General features: G+C 43.6%; 1 protein-coding gene and 2 non-coding genes across 4 annotated transcripts in view; 1 reads left to right on the top strand and 2 right to left on the bottom strand.

Moving 5' to 3' along the window:
• The window catches only part of LOC127987501 (protein NYNRIN-like), a 363,443-nt gene that overhangs the window by 148,143 nt on the left and 198,511 nt on the right, over positions 1 to 16,789 (top strand). The window lies entirely within an intron of this gene.
• LOC128002669 (5S ribosomal RNA) lies at positions 2,807 to 2,925 on the bottom strand. Its single transcript, XR_008175413.1, has one exon. It is a non-coding gene; the product is annotated as a 5S ribosomal RNA (ribosomal RNA).
• LOC127995287 (5S ribosomal RNA) lies at positions 3,421 to 3,539 on the bottom strand. Its single transcript, XR_008168242.1, has one exon. It is a non-coding gene; the product is annotated as a 5S ribosomal RNA (ribosomal RNA).

The raw sequence follows: 16,789 nt of genomic DNA, 5'->3' as shown, positions 1-16,789 counted from the left end.
TGGTCTCTTTATACGCCATCGAGGCTGATCTCATGGTTCTCGCAAGGTGAGTCTCGGAGCAGTACACGGCCATGTCAACTGTCTCAATGAGATCGGGATGGGTTCCCCCAACGGTCTTTCCTAGGGGACCGTCCCAGAGAACGAGGTCTTCCACAATCCTGATTGGCTGGGGAACAAGACGACCTTCCCGATGACTGATAAGAAGGTCAATCTTTGTGGGACGGACCAGTTCGTCTCTGGGTACATTTGGGAAAAACTTCTGCAGTTGCTCGGCAGTGACTGATTGAGTCACTTCGGCGATGTTTTCCAGGCCATAGCAGAGAATTCTATGCTCTGCCACTTTTCCCTTGGATGTCTTCACCTTCAGCCGCAGGGAATATCTTTTGGTCAGGACAGTCTTCTTCATTCCCCCGATTCCATGGACTATAAGCCTGATGTTCTCACCGCACAGTCCAAGTTGATCGGCAGTTTCATTGGTGATATAATTGGTATCAGATGCGAGGTCGATTAGGGAGCCAATAAGGCAACCCGAGTTTGTCGTCACTTCCATCAGCATCATCACCACTGGATGTTCTTGCAGTGCATCTCCAGTCTTGGCACATACAGTTGATGATATTTTGTTTGAGAATGCATTCTTGTATTTCTCTCTTTGTTCTGGAGTAAGTTCTGCCAGAAACTCCTCTTGTTTGTTGGTTAGGCCAAGTTTCTTTCCTCCAATTTTTATGGTACTCTGCTCCTCACTGCTGTAGTCCTTCTTTGGAGTCGGTAGCTTAGGACACAGAAGGTAATTGTGGTCCGACACCCCTCCTTTCCGACAGTCTACTTTTGGGCAGAGGTATCTGGGTGTGCATCCTTTACCATCCTTGGGGTGGGGCCTCAAACACTTGGAGCACAACCCTAGCTTCTTCACATGGGCCCTTTTTCTTAAGAGATCTTGCTCCCTGAAAATCTTGCACGCAAATAGCTTGCCAGCATGGGAGTCATCTTCACAGACAGTACAGCTGGGATAGTCGTCCTTCTGACCTGCTGTGGATTTAGTAAAAGCCTTCCTCCCTCTCTTATCTGGGTAGTCTGCAGCACCCTTTTCCACAGGGCCTTTGTCCACAGGGCTTGGCTCCAACTGATCCAATTCCTCAAGAATCTCCTCTTGCCTTTTCAAGAATCCTAGGAGGCAATCAAAATGATACTTTGGAGAGAACCTGTTTGCTGGGTCAGTTTTGTGCATAATCCACTCCTTCTTGAGTGAACTGGGAAGCTTGCTTTCAAGAGATTGAGCAACAACACGGTTCTTCACGGCATCCTCTTCACCAAGAATCTGGAGGTTGTACAGTGCTCTTTCAACAGCCTGGATCAGTTCAATGGTTCTTCTTGGATTGTTTCCTTTAACAGGGGGAAGAGACTGGACTTCGCTGGTGATCATTAGGACTATTTTTGCTTTGTTCCCGTATTTGCTGTCCAGCAGCCTGAACATATCGTCGGCGGATCCACAGCTAGATAGGACGAGATCCTTCTTGACCTTTTCGTGGAGACTATTTAATAAGTGGAACTTTTTTATACATTCCACACCTTGTGGGTTACCCAATTCTTGTAGGTCCTCCCACTCAGTCTTCCAGCGGTAATAGTCCCTCATGTCACCAGAGAAAGTCGGTAGCCGTGCTCTTTCAAGGCTGATTTGAGGCTTGAGATTAAAGTTTCCTTTGGTCCTTTCCGGGCTGCTCTGCTGTGAGAGGGGCCGTGTGTTCATGTTCAATGCCCCCGCATACGTTTTGGGCTTCAGCTGGCGATCGGCAAATATGTCAGGGAGAGAGATGAAAGGAGCATCTCGTATCGGATCACCAACCGCGCTGCTTTCATCTTCCAGGTTTCTTTCTCTACCCTTCACTTGGTCTGCTTCGTCCTCCTCCAGTTTGTCAGACAACGCCAGGACCCTCTTCTTTAGTGTCTTGTGGCGTGTCCTGAGATCTAATGCCCTCGAACCAGGAACCAACTCCTTCCACTCTACTAGCATTTCTCTGAGTTCAATGACCTCTCTCTCAAGACCTCTATTTCTTAGCCTACGGTCCTTGACTGACTTCCGAGGGTTAACTTCCTCTTCCTCTGCCTGAGTGATGGCCGACTCAGCTGTTTTGACCTGCTTAAAAAACACCTCCTCTGCATAGCTGGTCCAAAAGGTTTCCTGGGAGGCATTCTTTACCTCGAGGAACCTGTTCTCACACTCCGCTGTCTTTTCATCAATTTGGTTTGCAGATTCTATGACCTCCTCATCCGATGACTCTCTCAGGGCTTCAGCATACTCATGTCCCGCATCTATGACTTTAAAAAAGTCTGTCCTGAAAATCTTCCATTCACTGAGAACTTCAGTCGGTTCCAAGAGTCCCGGTTTGGTGAGAGTATGAGCCCTTTTGGTGAATGAAGCCTGTGCTCTTGATCGCACACTTTTAAGCTTTTCCAAGTCTGCCATTGTTACTCCCTTTGTGTTGACTGGAGAGACGTCAATGCCAATGTGCACACGAGCTCCTTTATCCTTGATCAACGGGCAGTTTGATTAATGATAAACTTGGGGTCAGTCAAAGAAGTGAGAGGCCAGCTGATCCTGGGTTGATTGAGCTTCCTTAATGAAGCAGTCCGTGGCTGTTTTTTGCTGCATTCAATCCAGTGCAGTGGGCCGCGGTTTATAACTGTTCGGTTCTTTAAGAATATCCCCACCGAACGGGGCGTCAGGAGAGGACACGTTGTTACAACTCGTAGTGGATTTTATTTATTCTAACGCAACAATTATTATATACTAAGTGAAAAATGTCCAAAAAGCTTACAGCACCTGGTATTCCCAGGCAGTCTCCCATCCATGTACTAACCAGGCCCAAACCTGCTTAGCTTCCGAGATCAGACGAGATCGGGCATAGCCAGGTTGGTATGGCCGTAAGCGAAGTCTGCTGCAAAGAGAGGGCTATTTAAAGAACAGCCAATCTTATCGCCAGTACATTATATAAGTAGGAAAGAAAACCCAAAAGCTTAAAGCACCTGGTATTCCTAGGCAGTCTCTCATAAAAGTACTAAGCAGACCTAAACCTGCTAAGATTCAGAGATCAGGCATTGACTCTATTTTTTGGCAAAATTATTATATACTAAGTGAAAAATGTCCAAAAAGCTTACAGCACCTGGTATTCCCAGGCAGTCTCCCATCCATGTACTAACCAGGCCCAAACCTGCTAATATTCAGAGATCAGGCATTGACTCTATTTTTTGGCAAAATTATTATATACTAAGTGAAAAATGTCCAAAAAGCTTACAGCACCTGGTATTCCCAGGCAGTCTCCCATCCATGTACTAACCAGGCCCAAACCTGCTAATATTCAGAGATCAGGCATTGACTCTATTTTTTGGCAAAATTATTATAAACTAAGTGAAAAATGTCCAAAAAGCTTACAGCACCTGGTATTCCCAGGCGGTCTCCCATCCAAGTACTAACCAGGCCCAAACCTGCTTAGCTTCCGAGATCAGACGAGATCGGGCATAGCCAGGTTGGTATGGCCGTAAGCGAAGTCTGCTGCAAAGAGAGGGCTATTTAAAGACCAGCCAATCTTATCGCCAGTACATTATATAAGTAGGAAAGAAAACCCAAAAGCTTAAAGCACCTGGTATTCCTAGGCAGTCTCTCATCAAAGTACTAACCAGACCTAAACCTGCTAAGATTCAGAGATCGGGCATTGACTATTTTTTGGCAAAATTATTATATACTAAGTGAAAAATGTCCAAAAGCTTACAGCACCTGTAATTCCCAGGCAGTCTCCCATCCATGTACTAACCAGGCCCAAACCTGCTAATATTCAGAGATCGGGCATTGACTCTATTTTTTGGCAAAATTATTATATACTAAGTGAAAAATGTCCAAAAAGCTTACAGCACTTGGTAGTCCCAGGCGGTCTCCCATTCAAGTACTAACCAGGCCCAAACCTGCTTAGCTTCCGAGATCAGACGAGATCGGGCATAGCTTTTTTTTTTTTTTTTTTTTTTTATTCAATAATTTCACATTTGACATATACATAAATTCCAATGCGTGTCACATCATTATCATATTCACTCATTCTATATTCATTATTGAATTTCACCCTCCATTATACGCTTATACTTACAATCCTAATTATCCAGGCATATTTATCATATGTTCTTTAAAGCATTGCAGAACTCTAGCATTGTTCCCCGTAAACCATATCATTCGCTATATCCAGTCTACTAAAAACTGTATTAAAATCTCCCATTACAATAATATTTTCCCATTTCTCCATCTGACCATTTAAATCCTTAAAAAACATTTTCTTTTCTGCCTCTTCATTTGGCGCATGTACATTACACACAAAAACATTTTCCCCTCCTATAACCATTTTCACAATAATACATTTCCCTCCATTATATGATTTCAACATCATCATTCATGTGTCTTTTACATAAAACCGCAATGCCTTTCCCAATCCCCCCACCATTGTTATAATAAATTCCTCCTCTCCAACTTCTTTTAAAACATTCAATCATTTCATCTTTCCAAAATGTTTCTTGTAATAATATCACATCAGCTTTTTTGCATAGCGCTTTCATTTTCCCAAATTTATCAATTTTTGTTAAACCCCTCACATTGATTGAAACAAAACAAAGAGCCATTAACAACAAAACATTCATTTTTCATACTTTTCTCCCACATTCTCCATTAAAACTCCATCTTCATTTGTACCTGAGTTTCTTCTCCTTCTCTGTCCTTTTTCTCTACTTTCTCCTACATATGTTTTGGTGTCCAATATTCCTCTCTTCATTCCCCTCCTCAGCTCCTCCAAATTTACTTCTATGCATTCCTCTACTTGCTCCTTCTCCTTTTTTTCCTCCTGTCTTTCTTTTATTATAACATCCACCGGACCCCTACACCCCTCTATCATATGTTCCACCATTTCAAACCCCTCTCTTCTCTCCAACTCCTTATCCCCCCCCTTTTCCTGCTCCTGACTTTTACTATCATTCAGAGACCCATCTTCCTCTCCCTCATTTATGACTCTTTCCATACTCTCCATATTCTCCTCTGGTTCACCATGTTCAGTTTTATCATTTGTCTCTTCTTCATGTTCACTTTCACAGTCACACCTTATGAATACTTTCCCACAATCCAGACATTTATCAGCTTTACAGTCTTTCGCGAAATGCCCTTGCTCAAAGCATTCATAACATTGGAAATCAGGACAGTCCCTGAAAATGTGTCCTGGCTGCATACACATCCGACATAGTTTTTGCTGTCCATCATGTATGACCCTAAAGTACTGAGTGCCATCTGCCGTTTCAAATTTAGCACTATAGGGTAGTGATGTTACCTCTTTTGGAAATTTAACCTTCACATACCTCGTTCCATCAGCAATGTTTGTTCCAGGATAGACTCTTCTCTTTATTTTTGTCATTGGATTAACTCCCCAAAACTTCAATTTGTTCTCAATCACTTCGTCCTCCAAGTATGCAGGCAAGTGAAGAAAAGACACAATATGTTCCTTTACCTCCAGCCTCCTTATTTCGAAGAATTGACCTTTTATTTCCATTCCATCCAATAATACATCACAAAGTTCTGCATCTTCCACAGTCAACTCATATTCCTCCCCATACTTTGGTCTCACTGCCAGCAATTTACCAAATCCAATCTTCTCTGAAACTACTTTAATGATATCCACAGCTTTTACCTCCTTATTTCCTTTTAAGTCCAACACCACCGTTGCTTCTTTCAGATAATCCACTCTTTGCTTGATTCCCCTCTGTGCTCCATGATCCATATTTCCTCCATTTGCCTCTCTTGATGATCTATCTGCTCCATGTGGTTCCAAACGTTCTTCTAGTCCTCCTGCCATTGCCAGATCTTTACCATGTGGTCCATCCATTTTTGTAAACAAAAAAGCACAAACAAAAGCTTGCCTCCAAGCAGATAAACTGCTTGGAGCTTAAACGTGGGCTTTTTTCCCAAAACAAACCCAAATCTCCTCCCACAGAATAAACAGAAAAAAGTAAAATACAAAATAAAGCTTTAGAAGAGCCTTTCTCTTCCAACTGCAATCAGACACACCTTCCCAATCACTTTCTATCTCCGCCAGGTTGGTATGGCCGTAAGCGAAGTCTGCTGCAAAGAGTGCTGCTGAAGAAGTGGTGCTGCTCTTCTGTCTAGAAATATGGCAAATAGTCTTAGTGTTTATACTTGACTAACTGGGGCACAGGTCAGGAAGCAGACAGACTGGCTAAACTGACCGTCTGCTAGCTGCCTCCCGTCACAGAGGTCAGTTAATTCTCAGCACATAGAGACTCTTTCACCTAGATATCACACTATAGAGACTGTGTCTGTTCCCCGAACTAGAAAATACAAAAAATGTCCAAACCAAGTTAAGGTTAACAATTTAATTGAGGTTCAACAAATAAAAAACAAATGCAATATGGATAAACAAATGATAAAGATTGGCTTATTGAATATCAGATCCATTTCTACGAAAACACTTTTTGTAAATAATATGATAACTGATCATAATATAGATGTGCTCTGTTTGACAGAAACTTGGCTAAAACCTGATGATTACATTATTTTAAATGAGTCCACCCCCCAAGATTACTGTTATAAACATGAGCCGCCTTTAAAAGGCAAAGGGGGAGGAGTTGCTTCAATTTATAACAACGTTTTTAGGATTTCTCAGAGGGCAGGCTTCAAGTATAACTCGTTTGAAGTAATGGTGCTTCATATAACATTATCCAGAGAAACCAATGTTAATGATAAATCCCCTGTTATGTTTGTACTGGCTACTGTATACAGGCCACCAGGGCACCATACAGACTTTATTAAAGAGTTTGGTGATTTTACATCCGAGTTAGTTCTGGCTGCAGATAAAGTCTTAATAGTTGGTGATTTTAATATCCATGTCGATAATGAAAAAGACGCATTGGGATCAGCATTTATAGACATTCTGAACTCTATTGGTGTTAGACAACATGTTTCAGGACCTACTCATTGTCGAAATCATACTCTAGATTTAATACTGTCACATGGGATTGATGTTGATAGTGTTGAAATTATTCAGCCAAGTGATGATATCTCAGATCATTATTTAGTTCTGTGTAAACTTCATATAGCCAAAATTGTAAATTCTACTTCTTGTTACAAGTATCGAAGAACCATCACTTCTACCACAAAAGACTGTTTTTTAAGTTATCTTCCTGATGTATCCAAATTCCTTAGCATATCCAAAACCTCAGAACAACTTGATGATGTAACAGAAACTATGGACTCTCTCTTTTCTAGCACTTTAAATACAGTTGCTCCTTTACGCTTAAGGAAGGTTAAGGAAAACAGTTTGACACCATGGTATAATGAGCATACTCGCACCCTAAAGAGAGCAGCCCGAAAAATGGAGCGCAGCTGGAGGAAAACAAAACTAGAGGTATTTCGTATTGCTTGGCGGGAAAGTAGCATATCCTATAGAAAAGCATTAAAACCTGCTAGATCTGATTACTTTTCTTCTCTTTTAGAAGAAAACAAACATAACCCCAGGTATTTATTCAATACAGTGGCTAAATTAACGAAAAATAAAGCCTCAACAAGTGTTGACATTTCCCAACACCACAACAGTAATGACTTTATGAACTACTTTACTTCTAAAATCGATACTATTAGAGATAAAATTGCAACCATTCAGCCGTCAGCTACCGTATCACATCAGACAGTGCACTATAGACCCCCTGAGGAACAGTTCCACTCATTCTCTACTATAGGAGAGGAAGAATTGTATAAACTTGTTAAATCATTTAAACCAACAACATGTATGTTAGACCCTATACCATCTAAGCTCTTAAAAGAGGTGCTTCCAGAAGTCATAGGTCCTCTTCTGACTATTATTAATTCCTCATTGTCATTAGGATATGTCCCCAAAACCTTCAAACTGGCTGTTATTAAGCCTCTCATAAAAAAGCCACAACTTGACCCCAGAGAACTTGTTAGTTATAGACCAATCTCGAATCTCCCTTTTCTATCCAAGATACTAGAAAAGGTGGTATCCTTACAATTATATTCCTTCTTAGAGAATAATGGTATATGTGAGGATTTCCAGTCAGGATTTAGACCGTATCATAGTACTGAGACTGCTCTCCTTAGAGTTACAAATGATCTGCTCTTATCATCTGATCGTGGGTGTATCTCTCTATTAGTTTTATTGGATCTTAGTGCTGCGTTTGACACAATTGACCACAACATTCTTTTGCACAGACTTGAACACTTTGTTGGCATCAGTGGAAGTGCATTAGCATGGTTTAAATCGTACTTATATGACCGCCATCAGTTCATAGCAGTGAATGAAGATGTATCATATCGATCACAAGTGCAGTATGGAGTACCTCAAGGCTCAGTACTAGGGCCGCTGCTCTTCACGCTTTATATGTTACCCTTGGGAGATATCATCAGGAAACATGGTGTTAGCTTTCACTGTTATGCTGATGATACGCAGCTCTATATTTCCTCGCAGCCTGGTGAAACACACCAATTTGAAAAACTAATGGAATGCATAGTCGATATAAAAAATTGGATGACGAGTAATTTCTTACTGCTAAATTCAGAAAAAACAGAGGTGTTAATCATAGGGCCTAAAAACTCTGCTTGTAATAACCTAGAACACGGTCTAAGACTTGATGGTTGCTCTGTCAATTCTTCGTCATCAGTTAGGAACCTAGGTGTGCTACTTGATCGCAATCTTTCCTTAGAAAGACACGTTTCTAGCATTTGTAAAACCGCATTTTTCCATCTCAAAAATATATCTAAATTACGGCCTATGCTCTCAATGTCAAATGCAGAAATGTTAATCCATGCATTTATGACTTCAAGGTTAGACTATTGTAATGCTTTATTGGGTGGTTGTTCTGCACGCTTGGTAAACAAACTACAGCTAGTCCAAAATGCAGCAGCAAGAGTTCTTACTAGAACCAGGAAGTATGACCATATTAGCCCGGTCCTGTCCACACTGCACTGGCTCCCTATCAAACATCGTATAGATTTTAAAACATTGCTTATTACTTATAAAGCCCTGAATGGTTTAGCACCTCAGTATTTGAATGAGCTCCTTTTACATTATACTCCTCTACGTCCGCTACGTTCTCAAAACTCAGGCAATTTGATAATACCTAGAATATCAAAATCAACTGCGGGCGGCAGATCCTTTTCCTATTTGGCGCCTAAACTCTGGAATAACCTACCTAACATTGTTCGGGAGGCAGACACACTCTTGCAGTTTAAATCTAGATTAAAGACCCATCTCTTTAACCTGGCATACACATAACATACTAATATGCTTTTAATATCCAAATCCGTTAAAGGATTTTTAGGCTGCATTAATTAGGTAAACCGGAACCGGAAACACTTCACATAACACCGTACTTTCTACATCATTAGAAGAATGGCATCTACACTAATATTTGTCTGTTTCTCTCTTGTTCCGAGGTCACCGTGGCCACGAGATCCAGTCTGTGTCCAGATCAGAGGGTCACTGCAGTCACCCGGATCCAGTACGTATCCAGACCAGATGGTGGATCAGCACCTAGAAAGGACCTCTACTGCCCTGAAAGACAGCGGAGACCAGGACAACTAGAGCCCCAGATACAGATCCCCTGTAAAGACCTTGTCTCAGAGGAGCACCAGGACAAGACCACAGGAAACAGATGATTCTTCTGCACAATCTGACTTTGCTGCAGCCTGGAATTGAACTACTGGTTTTCGTCTGGTCAGAGGAGAACTGACCCCCCAACTGAGCCTGGTTTCTCCCAAGGTTTTTTTCTCCATTCTGTCACCGATGGAGTTTCGGTTCCTTGCTGCTGTCGCCTCTGGCTTGCTTAGTTGGGGTCACTTCATCTACAGCGATATCATTGACTTGATTGCAAATAAAAACAGACACTATTTCAACTGAACAGAGATGACATAGCTGAATTCAATGATGAACTGCCTTTAACTATCATTTTGCATTATTGAGACACTGTCTCCAAATGAATGTTGTTCAGTGCTTTGACGCAATGTATTTTGTTTAAAGCACTATATAAATAAAGGTGATTGATTGATTGATTGAAGAGAGGGCTATTTAAAGAACAGCCAATCTTATCGCCAGTACATTATATAAGTAGGAAAGAAAACCCAAAAGCTTAAAGCACCTGGTATTCCTAGGCAGTCTCTCATAAAAGTACTAACCAGACCTAAACCTGCTAAGATTCAGAGATCGGGCATTGACTCTTTTTTTTTTTTTTAATGAAAGATTATTATATAATTCGTGAAATTTTCCAAAAAGATTAAAGCACCTGGTATTCTTAGGCAGTCTCCCATCCATGTACTAACCAGGCCCAAACCTGCAAATATTCAGAGATCGGCATTGACTCTATTTTTTGGCAAAATTATGGTTCGGTTCTTTAAGAATATCCCCACCGAACGGGGCGTCAGGAGAGGACACGTTGTTACAACTCGTAGTGGATTTTATTTATTCTTGGTTCATTTTTAATTACAGTTGATTAGTCCACAAATATCAGCAGCAGGTTATAAACCTGGAGAAATAGAGAGGTTATAATGTAAACAATACTGATAACCATAAAATCTAAATATAAATATAGATTACATAATATAATATATACACAAATATAAATAAAATATAAATTTCAATATAGTCAGTATTTAATCTTATAAATATCATAATATACTTTGTGTAGCCATTTAGTTTAAATACTAAGCACATGCATATTAACACAGAAATGCAACAACTTCACACACACCAAATATACAATGTCAATGTTACACATTAAACCAATAGCGTTCTCAGTCTGTTGGCTCAAAGTGAAAAACAGTGAGTGTAGTTCTAAGTGGCATCGCTGAGCATAGTAATCCATTACAAAATGTAAAGTGATCAACTACATTACCCATCCAGCACCGCAAACAGGAAGTAACTCGTGTGACAGTGAAACGCTCCAATTTCAAACATTTGCCTTTTTATAGCCACGGATACTATCGAGCCGACAATATTAAACATCAGATCGCACACAAGGTTTTATCAGCGTGACCAAAGTAACAGTTATCAATCATACAAACCGCGCACATATAACGGCAGCACAGCAGTAACGCAACAGACAACAAACTCAATGGATAAAAACAGCAGCTTACCGGTGGCGCATCTCTCCTGACGAGACAACATGCCAAAATGAATACTCGCTCCCACTTATAGCCCGCGCTCATTCATTACTGGATTTAACACACCTGTTTGGGATTTGACTGGTCCATGCTTCAATCAGGTAAGTGAAACCTCCCACCTATTATCCTGCGTTACATTACGAACACCCGTGACATAGTGAACGCAACACCTCCCACTTGACCGACTGATCATGTGATTTAAGGCGGTCACAGGCAAAACATTACACCACATATATATCCTTTGTTTTGTTTTTTTGTTTTTTTTTTTTGTTTTTTTTCTTCTTCATAAAGAATAGGACACCATTGTCATTGTTCAGACACCTCCCCTGACAGATGTGTGGTGTTCTGCCAGGTTTGGTCATATGGGGTATGTACTCTTCATTCTTCGTGAATGGTGGTGCAAGTGGTGGTGAAGGCAGCATAGAAGCATACCAACCAGTGAAAAAAAAAAAAAAAAAAAAGAGAGAAAGAGAGAGAGAGAAAGAGGTATCCTGAGGTAATGCCTTCATAATTGGGGTTTGGGTGTTTAGGCAGCGCCTGGAGAACTGGTGGCCAAAGAGACGAGGTCTAGGAGTCACTGGTCTTCCACAGGGATGAGGACTACCAGTCTCCTCACGTCTCGCCGTAGGATGACTGACGTCAACTGCTGAGTATTCCTCTTCAGTTGCCCAACTATAAGGGAGGCAAGGGGGGCCTGCACACGTCTTAACGTCTGCGTCTCTCACAAGTCCTTTCTTGTCAGGGTACACAGCCTGGATCCGTCCGAGCCGGAATTGCCCTCGCAGTGCGTTTTGATCAGCAATCCAAACAATGTCACCTATCGCTACATTTCTTTGGGTCTGGTGCCCCTTTGGCCGAATGAATAAATTAGGTCCGGCCAGTTCACTCCACTTCTTCCAGAACATATCCACACCAATCTGGATGAATCTGAAACGGCGCCAGGGATGGGTGCACAAGTCAATTCCTCCTGTATCTCCCCCTTGCCTGGTCCTCCCGAGAAGCAGAGTATTGGGGGTCAAATACTCTGTAGAGTCTTCTTGTTCTTGTGCCCTAGCGTCAATCGGCCTTTCATTTGTGAGGTTAGCTGCCTGGTAGAAGAGGGTTTGGAGCTCACCCCAGGTGAGCGAGCTTGTTGTCCCTCCGAGGCTAGTGAGAGCCCTTTTTATGAGCTTAACTGCAGCTTCCGCAGACCCGTTGCGATGAGGTGCGTCAGCCGGATGAAAGTTCCATGCCCACACTGTCCCATTCTTGGCGGCTTTGTCCTCTATGGATGCTTCCCGTAAGGTAGCTAAGTACCTATGCAAATCTTGTAGGGCAGGTTTAGCTCCAATGAAATTGGTTCCTCTATCTGACCACAATTTTCTGGGATTGCCTCTCAATGCTACAAAGCGGGAGTAAGTTTGGAGAAAGCTTTCAGATGATTGGTCGTCAACGAGGTCCACATGGACTGCCCTTGATGCCATGCAACAGAATACTATGCCCCAAACTTTTTTTCCTGTTCTTTTCTTGACAGCATCCTTGATTTCAAAGGGGCCAAAGAGGTCTAGTGTGGTATACTCAAATGGGTTAGCACGCTGTGAGCGTTCTGGCGGCAGATCACTCATCATCTGCTGGCACATCTTCCCTTTCAGTTTGCGACATGTAATACAGTTGTTTGCAACTTTCTTTACTATCCTCCGACCTTGCACAATCCATGCCTTCCTCCTGGTGCGCAGAAGCGTGGCAGCAACACCTTCATGGTTCTCGTCATGAGCTTCTCTTGACAGTAGTGTTGTGAGCCATGAACGAAATGGAATTAAAGGAACAGCTGTTCCATCTTCTTTCCAGGACTGGATTCGTCCTCCACAGAGAAGGATTCCTGTGCTCTCGTCTTTGTGGACCACCAAGCGGTTCAGTGTTGAGTCCAGGAACTGACTGCCATCTTGGGCTGCGAGGACCAGGTCTTGGAAAGCTTGCGCTCTCTCCTCAGTTGACAAGACAGAGCAGTTTGCCTCCACTTTGATGAGTCAGGTGCCTGGCATTTTCTCAGCCAGGTTTCTGCAGGCCTTCGAGTCCAGGCTATGGAACCACACAGCTTAGACAGAGAACTGAAGCATTGAGGTTTCACAAGGCGTACCAAACCAATCGCCCAGGGCCTTCTCTGTCTGTCTGCCACTGATGTTGCACCCGAGACAGCTGGTGATGTTGATCTACCGTTGACTCCATGTCTGAGGTCCGCATTGATGTCAGGCCCGTTAAGGTCAGTTCTTTCTTTTGACTGGGCCCTGGTAATCACAGCTGAGAAGGCTTTCCGCTGAAGTTTTCCCACATCTTCAGCAGCAGAGGGTGTAATCTCACTGGCCATCTTCATAGGCCAGTCGGTCTTAGGCCATTTCAGGAACTCAGGGCCTTGCTGCCATTCTGACCCTTCATCAAGTTCCTCCGGAGTTGCACCTCTGGTAAGAATGTCAGCAATGTTTCGTCTGCCTTCAATCCACCTCCAATCTTCCACATGTCCGGCTTTCTGAATCTCACCGATTCGATTTGCGAAAAAGGTCTGGAAGCCGTAGCTGTCCTTTTGGATGGCTGCCAGGATTGTTTGGCTGTCCACAAAGTGAATCCATTGCTTAACTTTAATGTGGCAGTGCTTCTCAAAATACTTTTTTAGGCGGGTAGCGAAGACCGCGCCACAGAGTTCTGCTTTGATCACATCTCCTTTTTGGTCGAGAGGGGTCAGTTTAGCCTTGGATTCCACCAACTTCATTACAACCTTGTCTTGGTTCTCCCACCGCAGGTAGAGTACGGCTCCATAGGAGGATTCGCTTCCATCTGAGAACGTGATCCCTGTCGGTGGGCCTATGGCTCCAGGAGGCGTGAGGCTTCTCTCAAACCTTACCTGGCCAAGTCTCACAAATTCTTCAAAGAGCGTTATTGCGGCTTCTCTAAGTTTCAGTGAGAGAGGGGCATCCCATGTGTCTTTAAATAGGTTGTCCTTGCCAGCTTCCTGGAATGATTCTCGTACCAACATCACTCCCCTCTGTTTGGCTGGTGAGGCAAGACCAACCGGGTCGTATAATGCGGCAATCTGGCTAAGAAGTATGCGTCGGTTAAGGGGATTTGGTGTTCCTTCCCTGACATCCTCCATGCTCAGATTAAATCCTGTCCTCATTTTCCCTCTTTTCTTAGAGAAGTTGATAGAAGTTAGCAACCGGAGCTTGTCTGTCTCAGGTTCGTGACCGACCCCAAGCGCTTTGTTCTCCCCATCATGCATTTGGTTGGGCAGTACGAGGGTCGTGGGTACAGTTGTTTCAGAAGGGGCTCCACTCCTCCCACTTTGGCGTGACAGAACCCATGGTTTCAGGAAGAAGCCTCCCGCTCTCAAAATCTCCTCCACCCCTTTGGTGATCCTCTCCAGTGTCTTGAGGTCATCATGTGAGGTCAGGATGTCATCCACATAGCTGTCCTCAGTCAGAGCTCGCCGTTCTTCAATCATATCAGCAAACTGAGGAAGGTTGGCTGTCTCTTTCATTGCAACTTGGGCAATACATCCTGCTGGTTTATCGCCGATATTTACTCTGACGACTGCAAACTCCTCAATGTTGTCCTCAGGGTAGTCTCTCCAGAGAAAGCGGTGGAGGTGAACTTCATCATCTTTCAGCCACACTGAGTTATACATCTTTTTTACATCGCCTAGTGTGGCATGGAGTCCACTCCTGAACCTCAGAAGGACACCTCTGATGGAATTGAGTACATCAGGACCCTTGTGAAGGAGATCATTTAGACTTATGCCTCGGAACTCTTGGCTACTATTCCACACAATTCTCACAGGGGTTGAGGAGGAGTGAGGGTTCGGTGTACCATTTAGGTCCTTCCCAGTTGTTAATTTCCTCCCTTGTGAGTTTTGCAGCAGCCCCTCTTGAAACCATTTCATGTATTTGTTCTTTGTATGCAGCCTTCCACACAGGATCTTTCTCCAGACGTTTCTCAGTGTTTCTGAAGGTCGCCTCCACTGCCTGCCGATTGTTTGGCAGTGCTGTGAGGTCTTTCTTCCAGGGATAAGCTGCGTCCCAGTGGGGAGAGTTGCTGTGTTTGTCCGCCAGCACATATGTTAGGCATTCTTTTATCTTTTCCAGGTCCCGCTCTTCCTTAAGGGTCATTTCTTTTCCTCCAGGGGGGCACCTACCACACTTGCAGCCACCACATTGGGGACTGCACGCAGCTACGATGCTGCCCCTCCTGAACCACTCGAAGACGTCTTTGTTGGCTGTTGCTGTGCTCCGGACAAGCGCATTTCCTTCCTCTTCCCGAGGTATGATGGTCTCTTTATACGCCATCGAGGCTGATCTCATGGTTCTCGCAAGGTGAGTCTCGGAGCAGTACACGGCCATGTCAACTGTCTCAATGAGATCGGGATGGGTTCCCCCAACGGTCTTTCCTAGGGGACCGTCCCAGAGAACGAGGTCTTCCACAATCCTGATTGGCTGGGGAACAAGACGACCTTCCCGATGACTGATAAGAAGGTCAATCTTTGTGGGACGGACCAGTTCGTCTCTGGGTACATTTGGGAAAAACTTCTGCAGTTGCTCGGCAGTGACTGATTGAGTCACTTCGGCGATGTTTTCCAGGCCATAGCAGAGAATTCTATGCTCTGCCACTTTTCCCTTGGATGTCTTCACCTTCAGCCGCAGGGAATATCTTTTGGTCAGGACAGTCTTCTTCATTCCCCCGATTCCATGGACTATAAGCCTGATGTTCTCACCGCACAGTCCAAGTTGATCGGCAGTTTCATTGGTGATATAATTGGTATCAGATGCGAGGTCGATTAGGGAGCCAATAAGGCAACCCGAGTTTGTCGTCACTTCCATCAGCATCATCACCACTGGATGTTCTTGCAGTGCATCTCCAGTCTTGGCACATACAGTTGATGATATTTTGTTTGAGAATGCATTCTTGTATTTCTCTCTTTGTTCTGGAGTAAGTTCTGCCAGAAACTCCTCTTGTTTGTTGGTTAGGCCAAGTTTCTTTCCTCCAATTTTTATGGTACTCTGCTCCTCACTGCTGTAGTCCTTCTTTGGAGTCGGTAGCTTAGGACACAGAAGGTAATTGTGGTCCGACACCCCTCCTTTCCGACAGTCTACTTTTGGGCAGAGGTATCTGGGTGTGCATCCTTTACCATCCTTGGGGTGGGGCCTCAAACACTTGGAGCACAACCCTAGCTTCTTCACATGGGCCCTTTTTCTTAAGAGATCTTGCTCCCTGAAAATCTTGCACGCAAATAGCTTGCCAGCATGGGAGTCATCTTCACAGACAGTACAGCTGGGATAGTCGTCCTTCTGACCTGCTGTGGATTTAGTAAAAGCCTTCCTCCCTCTCTTATCTGGGTAGTCTGCAGCACCCTTTTCCACAGGGCCTTTGTCCACAGGGCTTGGCTCCAACTGATCCAATTCCTCAAGAATCTCCTCTTGCCTTTTCAAGAATCCTAGGAGGCAATCAAAATGATACTTTGGAGAGAACCTGTTTGCTGGGTCAGTTTTGTGCATAATCCACTCCTTCTTGAGTGAACTGGGAAGCTTGCTTTCAAGAGATTGAGCAACAACACGG

Source organism: Carassius gibelio, chromosome B22, assembly GCF_023724105.1.
Source record: "Carassius gibelio isolate Cgi1373 ecotype wild population from Czech Republic chromosome B22, carGib1.2-hapl.c, whole genome shotgun sequence".
NCBI classification, from domain to species: domain Eukaryota; kingdom Metazoa; phylum Chordata; class Actinopteri; order Cypriniformes; family Cyprinidae; genus Carassius; species Carassius gibelio.
The sequence above is the reverse complement of the archived record's forward strand: the minus strand, read 5'-3'. Positions and strand labels throughout refer to the sequence as shown.